This window comes from Cryptomeria japonica, unplaced genomic scaffold, assembly GCF_030272615.1.
Source record: "Cryptomeria japonica unplaced genomic scaffold, Sugi_1.0 HiC_scaffold_34, whole genome shotgun sequence".
Lineage (NCBI taxonomy): Eukaryota > Viridiplantae > Streptophyta > Pinopsida > Cupressales > Cupressaceae > Cryptomeria > Cryptomeria japonica.
The window spans coordinates 770,001-790,000 of NW_026728856.1; the positions used below are offsets into that span (position 1 = coordinate 770,001).

The window sequence follows — 20,000 nt, forward strand, 5'->3', positions numbered from 1 at the left end:
TGGGGCGGGAAGGCCCCAACGGCTAGACGGAAGAGGCTTCAGGGCCACCTCGGAATGCTCCAAGCATCGGACGCGCTTGGGGCGACTACCAGTGCCAACCCCTTATCCCGCGATGCGTCCGATACACAGATGGTTCCAAGGCGGCCGAGGAGCCTCACCGCATAGCAATCGGGGGTGCGAGGCGAGGGATGGGGCGGGAAGGCCCCAACGGCTAGACGGAAGAGGCTTCAGGGCCGCCTCGGAATGGTCCAAGCATCGGACGCGCTTGGGGCGACTACCAGTGACAACCCCTCATCCCGCGATGCGTCCGATACGAAGATGGTTCCAAGGCGGCCGAGGAGCCTCACCGCATAGCAATCGGGGTGCGAGGTGGGGGATGCGGCGAGATGGCCCCAACGGCTAGACGGAAGAGGCCACAGGGCCGCGTCGGAATAGTCCAAGCATCGGACGCGCTTGGGGCGACTACCAGTGACAACCCCTTATCCCGCGATGCGTCCGATACGAAGATAGTTCCAAGGCGGCCGAGGAGCCTCACCGCATAGCAATCCGGGTGCGAGGTGGGGGATGCGGCGAGATGGCCCCAACGGCTAGACGGAAGAGGCTGCAGGGCCGCCTCGGAATAGTCCAAGCATCGGACGCGCTTGGGGCGACTACCAGTGACAACCCCTTATCCCGCGATGCTTCCGATACGAAGACAGTTCCAAGGCGGCCGAGGAGCCTCACCGCATAGCAATGGGGGTGCGAGGTGAGGGATGCGGCGAGATGGCCCCAACGGCTAGACGGAAGAGGCCACAGGGCCGCCTCGGAATAGTCCAAGCATCGGACGCGCTTGGGGCGACTACCAGTGACAACCCCTTATCCCGCGATGCATCCGATACGAAGATAGTTCCCAGGCGGCCGAGGAGCCTCACCGCATAGCAATCGGGGTGCGAGGCGAGGGATGCGGCGAGATGGCCCCAAAGGGTAGACGGAAGAGGCTGCGGGGCCGCCTCGGAATAGTCCAAGCATCGAACGCGCTTGGGGCGACTACCACTGCCAACCCCTTATCCCGCGATGCGTCCGATACACAGATAGTTCCGAGGCGGCCGAGGAGCTGGGGGATGCGGCGAGATGGCCCCAACGGCTAGACGGAAGAGGCTGCAGGGCCGCCTCGGAATAGTCCAAGCATCGGACGCGCTTGGGGCGACTACCAGTGACAACCCCTTATCCCGCGATGCGTCCGATACACAGATAGTTCCGAGGCGGCCAAGGAGCCTCACCGCATAGCAATCGTGGTGCGAGGTGGGGGATGCAGCGAGATGGCCCCAACGGCTAGACGGAAGAGGCTGCAGGGCCGCCTCGGAATGGTCCAAGCATCGGACGCGCTTGGGGCGACTACCACTGCCAACCCCTTATCCCGCGATGCGTCCGATACACAGATAGTTCCAAGGCGGCCGAGGAGCCTCACCGAATAGCAATCGGGGTGCGAGGCGAGGGATGCGGCGAGAAAGCCCCAACGGCTAGAGGGAAGAGGCTTCAGGTCCGCCTCGGAATGGTCCAAGCATCGGACGCGCTTGGGGCGACTACCAGTGACAACCCCTTATCCCGCGACGCGTCCGATACACAGATAGTTCCAAGGCGGCCGAGGAGCCTCACCGCATAGCAATCGGGGTGCGAGGCGAGGGATGCGGCGAGAAGGACCCAACGGCTAGACGGAAGAGGCTTCAGGGCCGCCTCGGAATGGTCCAAGCATCGGACGCGCTTGGGGCGACTACCAGTGACAACCCCTTATCCCGCGACGCGTCCGATACACAGATAGTTCCAAGGCGGCCGAGGAGCCTCACCGCATAGCAATCGGGGTGCGAGGCGAGGGATGCGGCGAGAAGGACCCAACGGCTAGACGGAAGAGGCTTCAGGTCCGCCTCGGAATGGTCCAAGCATCGGACGCGCTTGGGGCGACTACCAGTGACAACCCCTTATCCCGCGACGCGTCCGATACACAGATAGTTCCAAGGCGGCCGAGGAGCCTCACCGCATAGCAATCGGGGTGCGAGGCGAGGGATGCGGCGAGAAGGACCCAACGGCTAGACGGAAGAGGCTTCAGGGCCGCCTCGGAATGGTCCAAGCATCGGACGCGCTTGGGGCGACTACCAGTGACAACCCCTTATCCCGCGATGCGTCCGATACACAGATAGTTCCAAGGCGGCCGAGGAGCCTCACCGCATAGCAATCGGGGTGCGAGGCGAGGGATGCGGCGAGAAGGACCCAACGGCTAGACGGAAGAGGCTTCAGGGCCGCCTCGGAATGGTCCAAGCATCGGACGCGCTTGGGGCGACTACCAGTGACAACCCCTTATCCCGCGACGCGTCCGATACACAGATAGTTCCAAGGCGGCCGAGGAGCCTCACCGCATAGCAATCGGGGTGCGAGGCGAGGGATGCGGCAAGAAGGACCCAACGGCTAGACGGAAGAGGCTTCAGGGCCGCCTCGGAATGGTCCAAGCATCGGACGCGCTTGGGGCGACTACCAGTGACAACCCCTTATCCCGCGACGCGTCCGATACACAGATAGTTCCAAGGCGGCCGAGGAGCCTCACCGCATAGCAATCGGGGTGCGAGGCGAGGGATGCGGCGAGAAGGACCCAACGGCTAGACGGAAGAGGCTTCAGGTCCGCCTCGGAATGGTCCAAGCATCGGACGCGCTTGGGGCGACTACCAGTGACAACCCCTTATCCCGCGACGCGTCCGATACACAGATAGTTCCAAGGCGGCCGAGGAGCCTCACCGCATAGCAATCGGGGTGCGAGGCGAGGGATGCGGCGAGAAGGACCCAACGGCTAGACGGAAGAGGCTTCAGGGCCGCCTCGGAATGGTCCAAGCATCGGACGCGCTTGGGGCGACTACCAGTGACAACCCCTTATCCCGCGACGCGTCCGATACACAGATAGTTCCAAGGCGGCCGAGGAGCCTCACCGCATAGCAATCGGGGTGCGAGGCGAGGGATGCGGCGAGAAGGACCCAACGGCTAGACGGAAGAGGCTTCAGGGCCGCCTCGGAATGGTCCAAGCATCGGACGCGCTTGGGGCGACTACCAGTGACAACCCCTTATCCCGCGATGCGTCCGATACACAGATAGTTCCAAGGCGGCCGAGGAGCCTCACCGCATAGCAATCGGGGTGCGAGGCGAGGGATGCGGCGAGAAGGACCCAACGGCTAGACGGAAGAGGCTTCAGGGCCGCCTCGGAATGGTCCAAGCATCGGACGCGCTTGGGGCGACTACCAGTGACAACCCCTTATCCCGCGACGCGTCCGATACACAGATAGTTCCAAGGCGGCCGAGGAGCCTCACCGCATAGCAATCGGGGTGCGAGGCGAGGGATGCGGCGAGAAGGACCCAACGGCTAGACGGAAGAGGCTTCAGGGCCGCCTCGGAATGGTCCAAGCATCGGACGCGCTTGGGGCGACTACCAGTGACAACCCCTTATCCCGCGACGCGTCCGATACACAGATAGTTCCAAGGCGGCCGAGGAGCCTCACCGCATAGCAATCGGGGTGCGAGGCGAGGGATGCGGCGAGAAGGACCCAACGGCTAGACGGAAGAGGCTTCAGGGCCGCCTCGGAATGGTCCAAGCATCGGACGCGCTTGGGGCGACTACCAGTGACAACCCCTTATCCCGCGACGCGTCCGATACACAGATAGTTCCAAGGCGGCCGAGGAGCCTCACCGCATAGCAATCGGGGTGCGAGGCGAGGGATGCGGCGAGAAGGACCCAACGGCTAGACGGAAGAGGCTTCAGGGCCGCCTGGGAATGGTCCATGCATCGCACGCGCTTGGGGCGACTACCAGTGACAACCCCTTATCCCGCGACGCGTCCGATACACAGATAGTTCCAAGGCGGCCGAGGAGCCTCACCGCATAGCAATCGGGGTGCGAGGCGAGGGATGCGGCGAGAAGGACCCAACGGCTAGACGGAAGAGGCTTCAGGGCCGCCTCGGAATGGTCCAAGCATCGGACGCGCTTGGGGCGACTACCAGTGACAACCCCTTATCCCGCGACGCGTCCGATACACAGATAGTTCCAAGGCGGCCGAGGAGCCTCACCGCATAGCAATCGGGGTGCGAGTCGAGGGATGCGGCGAGAAGGACCCAACGACTAGACGGAAGAGGCTTCAGGGCCGCCTCGGAATGGTCCAAGCATCGGACGCGCTTGGGGCGACTACCAGTGACAACCCCTTATCCCGCGATGCGTCTGATACACAGATAGTTCCAAGGCGGCCGAGGAGCCTCACCGCATAGCAATCGGGGTGCGAGGCAAGGGATGCGGCGAGAAGGACCCAACGGCTAGACGGAAGAGGCTTCAGGGCCGCCTCGGAATGGTCCAAGCATCGGACGCGCTTGGGGCGACTACCGTTGCCAACCCCTTATCCCGCGATGCGTCTGATACACAGATAGTTCCGAGGCGGCCGAGGAGCCTCACCGCATAGCAATCGGGTTGCGAGGCAGATTATTGGGAAGGGAACCCCCTGGGATGCGGCTCAAGCAGTGCCCAAAGGGACTGGAATGCGGAATCACATCGAGAGACCCAAATGCTATACGAGGGCTCAAATTGAATTATCGATTTGGCCACGACATGGACGCATCGGAACGACTACCTTTGCCGAACCACTCGCAATTGCATCCATACCGAAACCAATAGACATTTCCGTTAGAGCCCTCGCATAGCATTCGGGAATCTCGCATGCCCCTCTAAATCGACCAATGCTGGCGCTCAACGAAAATCCGAGCGCTACCACCGTTCGAGCGCCAGCATTGGTCGAGTTAGAGGGGCACGGGGGAGAATGCTCCAGTCAACACCTCCCCTATATAAGTTATTTGTCCGATTCTCGCACAACCGTAGTCTGCCTCGTCGAATCAAACAACGGTCCCAGATTCCGACTTCCGTTCCGTAGAGACCCAAAAGCTAGATGGAGGCTCGCAAGAAAGAGAGTCGGCGCATAGCAATCGGGTTTCTCGAACGTTTAGGGACCGAGCTCACTTGCGGATAGGGCAAAATCCGCCAAGCAACCCAAAAGCTAGACGGGGGCTCGAATCGAATCGCCTAGGCGGCCACAACAACGACGTGTTGGATCGACTACCAGTGCCAAACCATTCAGCAAGACTAGTCTGTGTCGAGGCCGGATAGAGATTCTCAGAGAGCGCCCGTATAGCATTTAGGAGACCTGCCGCGTCCCTCACACTCGACAAATGGTGGTGCACGTTTATAAATCCGAGCGATCCCAACCCTTTCAAGCACCAACATCGGTCGAGATAGAGGGGCACGGAGGGGGCTGCGTGAGACAACACAGTCCCCTATATAAGTTATTTGTCCGATTCTCACACATCCGAAGAATGGTCATCAAATCGGACAACAGCCCAAACTTCCGACTTCCGTCCCAGAAAGCCCAAGAGCTATCTAAAACGTTCATGGCCGGAACTCGATCGCGGCTATACCAGTCCGCCAAGCAACCCAAAAGCTAGACTGGAGCTCTAGTCGAATCACCTCTGTGGCCATTGCAAGGACGTGTTGGAGCGACTACCATTGCCGAACCATTCCGCAGGTCGAGTCCATACCAAGGCCGCATAGAGATTCACGATGAGCTCCTGCATAGCAATCAGGAGACTTGCCGTGTCCATCACAATCGATAAATCCTGGTGCAAGATTTTTGCATCCGAGCGCTCCAACCAGTCGAGCACCAGCATCAATCGACATAAACGGGCACGGGGGGAGGATGCTCGAGAACACTACCTCCCCTATATAAGTTATTTGTCCGATTCTCAAGCAGCCGAAGTCTGGTCATCGAATCGGGTCAAAGACCACAACTTCCGACTTTACCCACAATGCAAGTCATCGAATCGAACATCGGCCCCCGAGTCGGACTCCATGCGTATGTCAGGTCATCGGACCCAAATTCCGCCTTCCTGCGCATGGCGGGCCATCAATATCAACTCGGTCATCGGACCCAAACTCCGCCTTTCTGCGCATGGCACGCCTTCAAATCGGTCATCGGACCCAAATTCCGCCTTCCTGTGCATGGCGGGCCATCAACATCAACTCGGTCATCGGACCCAAATTCCGCCTTTCTGCGCATGGCACGCCATCAACTCGGTCATCGGACCCAAATTCCGCCTTCCTGCGCATGGCAGGTCATCGGACACAAATTCAGACCTCGCCAATATGCCTACGTATCGAATCGGTCATCGGACCCAACTTCCGACTTCATCCATACTGTAGGGTCTTTGAGGTTGGCGCGGTGCGCTCAACCCGGGGAGTCGACCCATCGAAGCATACACCTCCCCTATATAAGCTATTTGTCCGATTCCCACACCTGTGTAGTTTGCACCTCTGACCAGGACATCGACCCCAACTTCCGAACTCGACTGCAACGACGGCACCAGCGCCTTGGTGCGCACCTTGCGACGCACAGTCCCAACATTCGCCTTCCTGCACATGGCAGGTCATCGGACCCAAATTCCGACCTCGCGAGTATGCCTACATATCGAATCGGTCATCGGACACAACTTCCGACTTCATCCATACCGTAGGGTCTTTGAGGTTGGCGCGGTGCGCTCAACCCGGGGAGTCGACCCAACGAAGCATACACCTCCCCTATATAAGCTATTTGTCCGATTCCCACACCTGTGTAGTTTGCACCTCCGATCAGGACATCGACCCCAACTTCCGAACTCGCCTGCAACGACCGAACCAGCGCCTTGGTGCGCACCTTGCAACGCACAGTGCCAACATTCGCCTTCCTGCACATGGCAGGTCATCGGACCCAAATTCCGACCTCGCGAGTATGCCTACATATCGAATCGGTCATCGGACCCAACTTCCGACTTCATCCATACCGTAGGGTCTTTGAGGTTGGCGCGGTGCGCTCAACCCGGGGAGTCGACCCAACGAAGCATACACCTCCCCTATATAAGCTATTTGTCCGATTCCCACACCTGTGTAGCTTGCACCTCCGATCAGGACATCGACCCCAACTTCCGAACTCGACTAAAAAGACCGCACCAGCACCTTGGTGTGCACCTTGCAACGCACAGTGCCAACATTCGCCTTCCTGCACATGGCAGGTCATCGGACCCAAATTCCGACCTCATGAGCATACCTACTAATCGAATCGGTCATCGGACCCAACTTCCGACTTCATCCATACCGTAGGGTCTTTGAGGTTGGCGCGGTGCGCTCAACCTGGGGAGTCGACCCATCGAAGCATACACCTCCCCTATATAAGCTATTTGTCCGATTCCGACACCTGTGTAGTTTGCACCTCCGCTCAGGACATCGACCCCAACTTCCGAACTCGCCTGCAACGACCGAACCAGCGCCTTGGTGCGCACCAAAAGTGCGCACTTTTGGAGGGCACTTTTGTGCGCTCCAAAGGTGCGCACTTTTGGAGGGCACTTTTGTGCGCTCCAAAGGTGCGCACTTTTGGAGGGCACTTTTTGGAGGGCACTTTTGTGCGCTCCAAAGGTGCGCACTTTTGGAGGGCACTTTTTGGAGGGCACTTTTCTGCGCTCCAAAGGTGCGCACTTTTGGAGGGCACTTTTTGGAGGGCACTTTTCTGCGCTCCAAAGGTGCGCACTTTTGGAGGGCACTTTTTGGAGGGCACTTTTCTGCGCTCCAAAGGTGCGCACTTTTGGAGGGCACTTTTTGGAGGGCACTTTTCTGCGCTCCAAAGGTGCGCACTTTTGGAGGGCACTTTTGTGCACTCCAAAGGTGCACACTTTTGGAGGGCACTTTTTGGAGGGCACTTTTCTGCACTCCAAAGGTGCGCACTTTTGGAGGGCACTTTTTGGAGGGCACTTTTGTGCGCTCCAAAGGTGCGCACTTTTGGAGGGCACTTTTTGGAGGGCACTTTTGTGCGCTCCAAAGGTGCGCACTTTTGGAGGGCACTTTTGTGCACTCCAAAGGTGCGCACTTTTGGAGGGCACTTTTCCTGCGCTCCAAAGGTGCACACCTAGGTGAGCACCTTCGACCACACCTTGTAGCACACCAAACTCTGACTTTCGACTTCATCCGCAATGCAGGGTCTTTGAGGTTGGCGCAATGCGCACAACCAGGGGAGTCGACCCATCAAACCCAACACCTCCCCTATATAAGCTATTTGTCTGATTCTCATACATGCGTAGCCTGCAGGAGCAATTAGGACATCGACCCCAACTTTCGGCTTCTAAACGAAAACAAGGTCTTTGAGGTTGGTGTAATGCGAACAACTAGGGGAGTCAACCCATCAAACCCAACACCTCCCCTATATAAGCTATTTGTCTGATTCTCATACATGTGTAGTCTACAGGAGCAATTAGGACATCGACCCCAACTTTTGACTTCTTAACGAAAACAAGGTCTTTGAGGTTGACGTAATGCGCACAACCAGGGGAGTCGACCCATCAAACCCAACACCTCCCCTATATAAGCTATTTGTCCGATTCTCATACATGTGTAGCCTACAGGAGCCATTAGGACATTGACCCCAACTTTTGACTTCTTAACGAAAACAAGGTCTTTGAGGTTGGCGTAATGCGCACAACCAAGGGAGTTGACCCATCAAACCCAACACCTCCCCTATATAAGCTATTTGTCTGATTCTCATACATGTGTAGCCTGCAACAACGATTAGGACATCCACCCCAACTTCTGAATTCGTCTGCGTTGACCGCACCAAAGGTGCACGCCTTGGTGCTCACCAAAATCCGACTTCCGACTTCTTCTGCTATGCGGGGTCTTTGAGGTTGGCGCAGTGCGCACAACCAGGGGAGTCAACCCACCGAATGCAACACCTCCCCTATATAAGCTATTTGTCTGATTCTCATACATGCGTAGACTGCAGCAATGATTAGGACATCCACCCCAACTTTTGACTTCTTAAACAAGACAGGGTCTTTGAAGTTGGTGCAGTGCACACAACCAGGGGAGTCGACCCATCAAACGCAACACCTCCCCTATATAAAGCTATTTGTCCGATTCTCATACGTGTAGTCTGCAGCAGCGATTAGGACATCGACCCCAACTTCCGAATTCGTTTGCATTGACCGCACCAAAGGTGCACGCCTTGGTGTGCACCTTGGAGTGCACTTTGGTGCTCACCTCGGTGCACACTTTGGTGTGCACCTCGGTGTGCACCAAAGGTGCGCACCTTGGAGCGCACCAAAGGTGTACACTTTGGAGCGCACCACATAGGGTCTTTGAGAGGTTGGCGCAGTGCGCACACCAAGGTGGGTGTTGAGGTGCGTGCCGAGGTGGGTGGGTGCTAGGGTGCGCTCCATGGTGGGTGCCAGGGTGGGTGCGTGCTAGGGTGGATTCCAAAGAGGGTCATAGGGTGGGTGCCAAGGTGGGTTGGTGATATAGTGGGTTCAAAGGTGGGTACTAGGGTGGGTTCCAAGGTGGGTCACAAGTTGGGTGCCAGGATGCGTGGGTGTTAGGTTGGGTGCCAAGGTGGGCTCCTGCGTGGGTGGGTGCTAGGGTGGGTTTCAAGGTGGACGCGAGGGCGGGTGCCAAGGTGGGTAACAAGTTGGGTGTTAGGATGGGTGAGTGCTAGAGTGGGTGCCAAGGTGGGTGGGTGCTAAGGTGGATGCCAAGGTGGTTCACAGGGTGGGTGGGTTCTAGGGTGAGTTCCAAGGTGGGTCACAGGTTTAGTGCTAGGGTGCGTGTCAAGGCGGGTGTCGAGGTGCCTGGGTGCTAGGGTGTGGATGCCAATGTGGGTCATAGGGTGGGTACTAGGGTGGGCTGCAATGTGGGTGCCAAGGTGGGTAACATGCTCGGTTGGTTCTAAATTGGGTGTCAGGGTGGGTGTGCACCCACCTTGCCCGAGGTGGGTGCCAAGGTGCCAGTGTGGGTGGGTGCTAAGGTGGATGCCAAGGTGGGTGAGAAGGTGGGTGATAGGTTGAGTGGTAGGATGGGTGGGTGCCAAGATGGGTCACAGGGTGGGTGCAAGGGTGGGTAGGTGCTAGGGTTGGTGTCAGGGTGGGTGGGTGCTAGGTTGGGTTCCAAGGTGGGTGCGAGGGTGAGTGTCAAGGTGGGTCACAGGTTAGGTGCTAGGATGGGTGAGTGCTAGGGTGCAAAGGTGCCAGGGTGGGTGCTAGGATGGGTCGATGCTAGGGTGAGTGGCAAGGTGGGTCCACAAGTGTCAAGGTGGGTGCCGAGGTGGGTGCCAACTTGGGTTCCAAGGTGGGTGCCAAGTGGGCGACTGCTATGGTGGATGCCAAGGTGGGTCACGGGGTGGGTGCCAAGTTGCTAGGTTGTGTTCCAAGGTGGGTGCCAACGTGGCTGCTAGGGTGCGTGGGTTAAAGGGTGTGTCACAACGTGGGTGCCAGGATGGGTGCGCACCCACACTGGCCAAGACGGGTGCAAGGTTGGGTTCCAAGCCCGGTCACAGGCTGGGTGCTAGGATGGGTGGGTGCCAAGGTGGGCACCAGGGTGGGTGCACCCACCCTGGCCAAGGTGGGTCACGGGGTGGGTCCTAGGGTGGGTAACGGGGTGGGTACTAAGGTGCGTGCCAAGGTGGGTCATGGGGTGGGTGCCAAGGTGGGCACCAGGGTGGGTGTGCACCAACCCTAGCCAGGGTAGGTCACGGGGTGGTTGTCGGGGTGGGCGTCAAGGAGCCAAGGTGGGTGGCAAGTAGCCAAGTTGCGTGCCAAGGTGGGTGTCGGGGTGGGTGCCAAGGATCCAAGGTGGGTGCCAAGGAACCAAGGTGGGTGTCTGGGTGGGTGCCGAGGTGGGAGCCAGGGTGGGTCCCAAGGTGAGTGCAAAGGTGGGTGCCAGGGTCAAGGTGAGTGCCAATGTGGGTTCCAAGGTGCCAGGGTCAGGGTGAGTGCCAATGTGGGTTCAAAGGTGCTAAGTTGGGTGCGAGGTTGGGTGCGAGGGTGGGTGGGTGCCAAGGTGTGCTAGGTGGAAGCCCGGGTGGGTCGGCATCCCATGGGTGTCGAGTTGGGTGCCTGATGGGTGCTTCTTGTCAAGTTTTAGTCGTCGGGACTCATTTCGAGCCTTAGAGGTCGTTTCTTGTCCGGTTGCCCTGTCTTCGACCTGGGAACCCAATTTTGGTCCTCGGGTCCCATTTTTTTTTGTCTCGCATCCCACTTTTGGCCTGTGGCCTTTTCGGGGTCGATTCTCGTTTTGGGCATCAGAGCATGTTTCTTCTCCTAAAACCCAATATTTGTTTATTAAGTCTCGGAACACATTTTTGTTCTCGTGGACCCATCATGGGTCTTGGAACGCATTTGTGGTCCTTGGGTCCCATTTTGCATCCCGAAACTTGTGTTTTGGTGCTTGATCCCTATTTTGGGTGCCCACCTTGCACCAAGTGCGCACCCGGGGCAAACCGAGCGCCTTGGTGCACCGGGGCAAGATCGAGCGTGCACCCGAGGCGCCCCGAACATGCACCAAGGTGCACTCGGCCCACATGTGAGCGCAGGTCGTTGCGCCCGAGGTGGTGTGTGGGCACCGCGTTGCAGACGGGACACTGCACGCACACGACGCCCCGTCCAGGTGCACGCACGTAGGCCGGGCCGGGTGCACACCCGACGCCCTAGCAAGGTGCGCGCACCCGGGCAGGGCTCACACTTGGCGAACGGGGCGCACTTCGCGAGGGAGGGTGTGCACCTCGACGGGGGTGGGTGGCCGAGGTGGATTCGCACGTGGGTCGCGGTTTGCTAAGTACACACTGCGACAAGCTCATAACGGGTGCGATCATACCAGCGTTAGTGCACCGGATCCCATCAGAACTCCGCAGTTAAGCGCGCTTGGGCCGGAGTAGTACTGGGATGGGTGACCTCCCGGGAAGTCCCGGTGTTGCACCCTTTTTTAGTTTTTCGCCGGGCGTCGCAATGCTATTTGAATAAACCTTTTGCCCGTTTGCGTTCTCGTCGGGGCCGGGCCGGGCCGGGGTGCGCTGCCCGCACTACCGCGCGCGCGGGGGCGACACCGAGCGCGCACCCGAGGCGCCCCGAGCACACAGGCCACGGTGCAACCCGGGCGTTGTGCGCGCACCCCGGTGCGCCCGAGGTGCTGCGCGCGCACCCAGGTGAAATCGGTGTGCACCTCGGCCAGTGCGCGCTCGGTCGAGTCGCGCACGTTGGCCAAGGTGCACGGTGATGTTTCTTACTCTAAGGTTCCGCACCAGACGCCCGGGACAGGTGAGCGAAGCTGGGCGGGGCCGGGTGCGCGGCCGGGGCAGGTGCACGCAGCTGGAGAGAGCTTTGGAGCACACCAGAGGTGCGCACCTTGGAGCACACTTCGGAGCGCACCAATGATGCGCTCCATTCAAAAGTTTCCTGAAAAGGCAAAAAAAGTTGAGATTATAGAATTTCCCACTTGAGAGATTGTAAAAAAAAAAAATTTAAAATGAAGGAAACGCGGGTGCCAAGGTGTGCGCGCCCGGGTGCGCAGCCCAGCCAAGGTGTGCGCACCAAGGCGCCCACCCTGGCGAAGGTGCACGCAAGGTGCGCACCCGAGGCAAACCGGACAATTAACCCAACTTTCGACTTCGCGCGCACCTGCGCACCTTGGAGCGCACTTCGGAGCGCTCCTTGGTGCGCACCAATCTTGGGCACCTCGGAGTGCACCATGGCGCCCACCAAGGTGCGCACCCGGGGCAAACCGAGCTCCGACTTCGTGCGCACCTTGGAGCGCACGAAAGGTGCGCACCATGGCGCCCACCAAGGTGCGCAGCCCAGCCAAGGCGTGCGCATCAAGGTGCGCACCCTGGCGAAGGTGCGCACCCGGGGCAAACCGAGCTCCGACTTCGTGCGCACCTTGGAGCGCACAAAGGGTGCACAACCCAGCCAAGGTGTGCGCACCCCGGGCAAACCGAGCTCCGAATCGTGCGCACCTTGGAGCACACTTCGGAGCCCTCCTTGGTGCGCACCGATGTTGCGCACCTCGGAGCGCACCCGGGGAAAACAATGCAATTAACCCGACTTTCGACTTCGTGGGCACCTCGGAGCGCTCTCGGGTTCGCACCTCGGAGCACACCGAGGTGCGCACCTTTGATGCGCTGCCTTCACCAATTTCCAGAAAAGGCAAGAAAACATTGAGAAGGTGTGCGCACCGAGGTGCCCACCCTGGCGAAGGTGCACGCGAGGTGCGCACCCGGGGCAAACCGGGCTCCGACTTCGTGCACGCCATGCTGCGCACCTTGGAGGGCCATGGTGCGCACCTTGGAGCACACTTCGGAGCGCTCAATGGTGCCCAACCCAGCCAAGGTGCCCACCGCGGCGAAGGTGCACGCGAGGTGCGCACCCGGGGCAAACCGGGCTCCGACTTCGTGCACGCCGCACCTTGGAGCACACTTCGGAGCGCTCCTTGGTGCGCACCAGGGCGCGCAACCCAGCCGAGGTGCCCACCCCGGCGAAGGTGCACGCGGGGTGCGCACCCGGGGCAAACCGGGCTCCGACTTCGTGCACGCCATGGTGCCCACCGCGGCGAAGGTGCACGCGAGGTGCGCACCCGGGGCAAACCGGGCTCCGACTTCGTGCACGCCGCACCTTGGAGCACACTTCGGAGCGCTCCTTGGTGCGCACCAGGGCGCGCAACCCAGCCGAGGTGCCCACCCCAGCGAAGGTGCACGCGAGGTGCGCACCCGGGGCAAACCGGGCTCCGACTTCGTGCACGCCATGGTGCCCACCGCGGCGAAGGTGCACGCGAGGTGCGCACCCGGGGCAAACCGGGCTCCGACTTCGTGCACGCCGCACCTTGGAGCACACTTCGGAGCGCTCCTTGGTGCGCACCATGGTGCCCACCAGGGCGCGCAACCCCGCCGAAGGTGCACGCGAGGTGCGCACCCGGGGCAAACCGGGCTCCGACTTCGTGCACGCCGCACCTTGGAGCACACTTCGGAGCGCTCCTTGGTGCGCACCAGGGCGCGCAACCCCGCCGAAGGTGCACGCGAGGTGCGCACCCGGGGCAAACCGGGCTCCGACTTCGTGCACGCCATGGTGCGCACCAGGGTGCCCACCGCGGCGAAGGTGCGCACCCGGGGCAAACCGGGCTCCGACTTCGTGCACGCCGCACCTTGGAGCACACTTCGGAGCGCTCCTTGGTGCGCACCAGGGCGCGCAACCCAGCCGAGGTGCCCACCCCGGCGAAGGTGCACGCGAGGTGCGCACCCGGGGCAAACCGGGCTCCGACTTCGTGCACGCCATGGTGCCCACCGCGGCGAAGGTGCGCACCCGGGGCAAACCGGGCTAGGACTTCGTGCACGCCGCACCTTGGAGCACACTTCGGAGCGCTCCTTGGTGCGCACCATGGTGCCCACCAGGCCGCGCAACCCAGCCAAGGTGTGCGCACCAAGGTGCACGCGAGGTGCGCACCCGGGGCAAACCGGGGTCCGGCTTCGTGCACGCCGCACCTTGGAGCACACATCGGGGCGCTCCCGGGTTCGCACCGGCGTTGCGCACCGTGGTGGGCACCTCGGAGCGCACCGTGGTGGGCACCTCGGAGCACACCAAGGTGGGCAGCGAGGTGCGCACCTTTGATGCGATGCCTTCACTAATTTCCATAAAAGGCAAAAAAAAACGAGATTTTAAAATTTCCGTTTTGAAAGATAGTGAGAAAAAGGGAATGCTGGTGCCATCTTGAGCCCGCCCTGGTGCGCAGCCCAGCCAAGGTGTGCGCACCAAGGTGCCCACCCTGGCGAAGGTGCGCGCCCGGGCAATTAACCCAACTTCCAACTTCGCGCGCGCCAGGGTGGGAGCGCACCCAACAACCGGGCCTGGGAAGAGCCAATGCGAGAAACCCCACCAAACGCTCTGACAAAAAAAGAGGGGGCGCTCCAGTAACCCCGCTTCGGAGCGCACCCTGGGCAAACCCAGCCAGGGTGCCCACCCCGGCCAAGGTGCAGGCGAGGTGCGCACCCGGGGCAAACCGGGCTCCGACAACGTGCACGCCGCACCTTGGAGCACACTTCGTAGCGCTCCCGGGTGCGCACCTCAGAGCACACCAAGGTGGGCAGCGAGGTGCGCACCTTTGATGCGCTGCCTTCACTAATTTCCAGAAAAGGCAAAAAAAAGAGGAGATTTTAAAATTTCCGTTTTGAAAGATAGTGAAAAAAACGGAACGCGGGTGCCATCTTGAGCCCGCCCTGGTGCACAGCCCAGGTAAGGTGCCCACCCTGGCAAAGGTGCGCACCCGGGCAATTAACCCTACTTCCGACTTCGTGCGCGCCAGGGTGGCAACCGGGCCTGGGAAGAGCCAATGCGAGAAACCCCACCAAACGCTCCGACAAAAAAAGAGGCGGCGCTCCAATAACCCCGCTTCGGAGCGCAGCCGGGGCAAACCCAGCCAAGGTGCCCACCCCGACGAAGGTGCACGCGAGGTGCGCACCCGGGGCAAACCGGGCTCCGACAACGTGCACGCAGCACCTTGGAGCACACTTCGAAGCACTCCCGGGTGCCCACCGGCGTTGCGCACCGTGGTGGGCAGCGAGGTGCGCACCTTTGATGCGCTGCCTTCACTAATTTCCAGAAAAGGCAAAAAAAAATGAGATTTTAAAATTTCCGTTTTGAAAGATAGTGAAAAAAACGGAACGCGGGTGCCATCTTGAGCCCGCCCTGGTGCGCAGCCCAGGCAAGGCATGCGCACCAAGGTGCCCACCCGCGGTGCACGCCCGGGGCAAACCGGGCTCCGACTTCGTGCAGGCCGCACCTTGGAGCACACTTCGGAGCGCTCCTTGGTGCGCACCATGGTGCCCACCAGGGCGCACCCGGGGCAAACCGGGCTCCGACTTCGTGCACGCCGCACCTTGGAGCACACATCGGAGCGCTCCCAGGTTCGCACCAGCGTTGCGCACCTTTGATGCGCTGCCTTCACTAATTTCCAGAAAAGGCAAAAAAAAACGATATTTTAAAATTTCCGTTCTGAAAGATAGTGAAAAAAACGGAACGCGGGTGCCATCTTGAGCCCTTCCTGGTGCGCAGCCCAGGCAAGTTGTGCGCACCAAGGTGCCCACCCTGGCGGAGGTGCGCGCCCGGGGCAAACCGGGCTCCGACTTCGTGCACTGCATGGTGCCCACCAAGGCGCGCAACCCAGCCAAGGTGCCCACCGCAGCGAAGGTGCACGCGAGGTGCGCACCCGAGGTGCACACCCGGGGCAAACCGAGCTCCGACTTCGTGCACGCCGCACCTTGGAGCACACTTCAGAGCGCTCCTTGGTGCGCACCAGGGCGCGCAACCCAGCCAAGGTGCTCACCCCGGCGAAGGTGCACGCGAGGTGCGCACCCGGGGCAAGCCGGGCTCGGACTTCGTGCACGCCGCACCTTGGAGCACACATCGGAGCGCTCCCGGGTTCGCACCAGCATTGCGCACCTTTGATGCGCTGCCTTCACTAATTTCCAGAAAAGGCAAAAAAAAAAAAAAAACGAGATTTTAAAATTTCCGTTTTGAAAGATAGTGAAAAAAACGGAACGCGGGTGCCATCTTGAGCCCGCCCTGGTGTGCAGCCCAGGCAAGTTGTGCGCACCAAGGCACCCACCCTGGCCAAGGTGGGTCACGGGGTGGGTCCTAGGGTGGGTAACGGGGTGGGTACTAAGGTGCGTGCCAAGGTGGGTCATGGGGTGGGTGCCAAGGTGGGCACCAGGGTGGGTGTGCACCAACCCTAGCCAGGGTAGGTCACGGGGTGGTTGTCGGGGTGGGCGTCAAGGAGCCAAGGTGGGTGGCAAGTAGCCAAGTTGCGTGCCAAGGTGGGTGTCGGGGTGGGTGCCAAGGATCCAAGGTGGGTGCCAAGGAACCAAGGTGGGTGTCTGGGTGGGTGCCGAGGTGGGAGCCAGGGTGGGTCCCAAGGTGAGTGCAAAGGTGGGTGCCAGGGTCAAGGTGAGTGCCAATGTGGGTTCCAAGGTGCCAGGGTCAGGGTGAGTGCCAATGTGGGTTCAAAGGTGCTAAGTTGGGTGCGAGGTTGGGTGCGAGGGTGGGTGGGTGCCAAGGTGTGCTAGGTGGAAGCCCGGGTGGGTCGGCATCCCATGGGTGTCGAGTTGGGTGCCTGATGGGTGCTTCTTGTCAAGTTTTAGTCGTCGGGACTCATTTCGAGCCTTAGAGGTCGTTTCTTGTCCGGTTGCCCTGTCTTCGGCCTGGGAACCCAATTTTGGTCCTCGGGTCCCATTTTTTTTTGTCTCGCATCCCACTTTTGGCCTGTGGCCTTTTCGGGGTCGATTCTCGTTTTGGGCATCAGAGCATGTTTCTTCTCCTAAAACCCAATATTTGTTTATTAAGTCTCGGAACACATTTTTGTTCTCGTGGACCCATCATGGGTCTTGGAACGCATTTGTGGTCCTTGGGTCCCATTTTGCATCCCGAAACTTGTGTTTTGGTGCTTGATCCCTATTTTGGGTGCCCACCTTGCACCAAGTGCGCACCCGGGGCAAACCGAGCGCCTTGGTGCACCGGGGCAAGATCGAGCGTGCACCCGAGGCGCCCCGAACATGCACCAAGGTGCACTCGGCCCACATGTGAGCGCAGGTCGTTGCGCCCGAGGTGGTGTGTGGGCACCGCGTTGCAGACGGGACACTGCACGCACACGACGCCCCGTCCAGGTGCACGCACGTAGGCCGGGCCGGGTGCACACCCGACGCCCTAGCAAGGTGCGCGCACCCGGGCAGGGCTCACACTTGGCGAACGGGGCGCACTTCGCGAGGGAGGGTGTGCACCTCGACGGGGGTGGGTGGCCGGGGTGGATTCGCACGTGGGTCGCGGTTTGCTAAGTACACACTGCGACAAGCTCATAACGGGTGCGATCATACCAGCGTTAGTGCACCGGATCCCATCAGAACTCCGCAGTTAAGCGCGCTTGGGCCGGAGTAGTACTGGGATGGGTGACCTCCCGGGAAGTCCCGGTGTTGCACCCTTTTTTAGTTTTTCGCCGGGCGTCGCAATGCTATTTGAATAAACCTTTTGCCCGTTTGCGTTCTCGTCGGGGCCGGGCCGGGCCGGGGTGCGCTGCCCGCACTACCGCGCGCGCGGGGGCGACACCGAGCGCGCACCCGAGGCGCCCCGAGCACACAGGCCACGGTGCAACCCGGGCGTTGTGCGCGCACCCCGGTGCGCCCGAGGTGCTGCGCGCGCACCCAGGTGAAATCGGTGTGCACCTCGGCCAGTGCGCGCTCGGTCGAGTCGCGCACGTTGGCCAAGGTGCACGGTGATGTTTCTTACTCTAAGGTTCCGCACCAGACGCCCGGGACAGGTGAGCGAAGCTGGGCGGGGCCGGGTGCGCGGCCGGGGCAGGTGCACGCAGCTAGAGAGAGCTTTGGAGCACACCAGAGGTGCGCACCTTGGAGCACACTTCGGAGCGCACCAATGATGCGCTCCATTCAAAAGTTTCCTGAAAAGGCAAAAAAAGTTGAGATTATAGAATTTCCCACTTGAGAGATTGTAAAAAAAAAAAATTTAAAATGAAGGAAACGCGGGTGCCAAGGTGTGCGCGCCCGGGTGCGCAGCCCAGCCAAGGTGTGCGCACCAAGGCGCCCACCCTGGCGAAGGTGCACGCAAGGTGCGCACCCGAGGCAAACCGGACAATTAACCCAACTTTCGACTTCGCGCGCACCTGCGCACCTTGGAGCGCACTTCGGAGCGCTCCTTGGTGCGCACCAATCTTGGGCACCTCGGAGTGCACCATGGCGCCCACCAAGGTGCGCACCCGGGGCAAACCGAGCTCCGACTTCGTGCGCACCTTGGAGCGCACGAAAGGTGCGCACCATGGCGCCCACCAAGGTGCGCAGCCCAGCCAAGGCGTGCGCATCAAGGTGCGCACCCTGGCGAAGGTGCGCACCCGGGGCAAACCGAGCTCCGACTTCGTGCGCACCTTGGAGCGCACAAAGGGTGCGCAACCCAGCCAAGGTGTGCGCACCCCGGGCAAACCGAGCTCCGAATCGTGCGCACCTTGGAGCACACTTCGGAGCCCTCCTTGGTGCGCACCGATGTTGCGCACCTCGGAGCGCACCCGGGGAAAACAATGCAATTAACCCGACTTTCGACTTCGTGGGCACCTCGGAGCGCTCTCGGGTTCGCACCTCGGAGCACACCGAGGTGCGCACCTTTGATGCGCTGCCTTCACCAATTTCCAGAAAAGGCAAGAAAACATTGAGAAGGTGTGCGCACCGAGGTGCCCACCCTGGCGAAGGTGCACGCGAGGTGCGCACCCGGGGCAAACCGGGCTCCGACTTCGTGCACGCCATGCTGCGCACCTTGGAGGGCCATGGTGCGCACCTTGGAGCACACTTCGGAGCGCTCAATGGTGCCCAACCCAGCCAAGGTGCCCACCGCGGCGAAGGTGCACGCGAGGTGCGCACCCGGGGCAAACCGGGCTCCGACTTCGTGCACGCCGCACCTTGGAGCACACTTCGGAGCGCTCCTTGGTGCGCACCAGGGCGCGCAACCCAGCCGAGGTGCCCACCCCGGCGAAGGTGCACGCGGGGTGCGCACCCGGGGCAAACCGGGCTCCGACTTCGTGCACGCCATGGTGCCCACCGCGCCAAGGTGCACGCGAGGTGCGCACCCGGGGCAAACCGGGCTCCGACTTCGTGCACGCCGCACCTTGGAGCACACTTCGGAGCGCTCCTTGGTGCGCACCAGGGCGCGCAACCCAGCCGAGGTGCCCACCCCGGCGAAGGTGCACGCGAGGTGCGCACCCGGGGCAAACCGGGCTCCGACTTCGTGCACGCCATGGTGCCCACCGCGGCGAAGGTGCACGCGAGGTGCGCACCCGGGGCAAACCGGGCTCCGACTTCGTGCACGCCGCACCTTGGAGCACACTTCGGAGCGCTCCTTGGTGCGCACCATGGTGCCCACCAGGGCGCGCAACCCCACCAAACGCTCGGACAAAAAAAGAGGGGCCGCTCCAATAACCCCACTTCGGAGCGCACCAGAAACCCCACTGGACGCTTGGGCAAAAAAGTAATGCGCACCCGAAGCCCCTACCCAGAAATCCCCAGTTCGGACATGGGGAGCTGCAACGGTAAAAAGCCTCACTAAACTCTCGGACGGAAAGGTGGCTCGAGG

The 20,000-nt window shown here is 60.9% G+C and overlaps 2 non-coding genes across 2 annotated transcripts; both read left to right on the plus strand.

The window, feature by feature from the left end:
- Positions 1–11,698: 11,698 nt before the first annotated feature.
- On the plus strand, positions 11,699–11,817 carry LOC131861913 (5S ribosomal RNA). Its single transcript, XR_009360943.1, has one exon. It is a non-coding gene; the product is annotated as a 5S ribosomal RNA (ribosomal RNA).
- Positions 11,818–17,732: 5,915 nt separating this feature from the next.
- Positions 17,733–17,851, plus strand: LOC131861914 (5S ribosomal RNA). Its single transcript, XR_009360944.1, has one exon. It is a non-coding gene; the product is annotated as a 5S ribosomal RNA (ribosomal RNA).
- Positions 17,852–20,000: the final 2,149 nt, after the last annotated feature.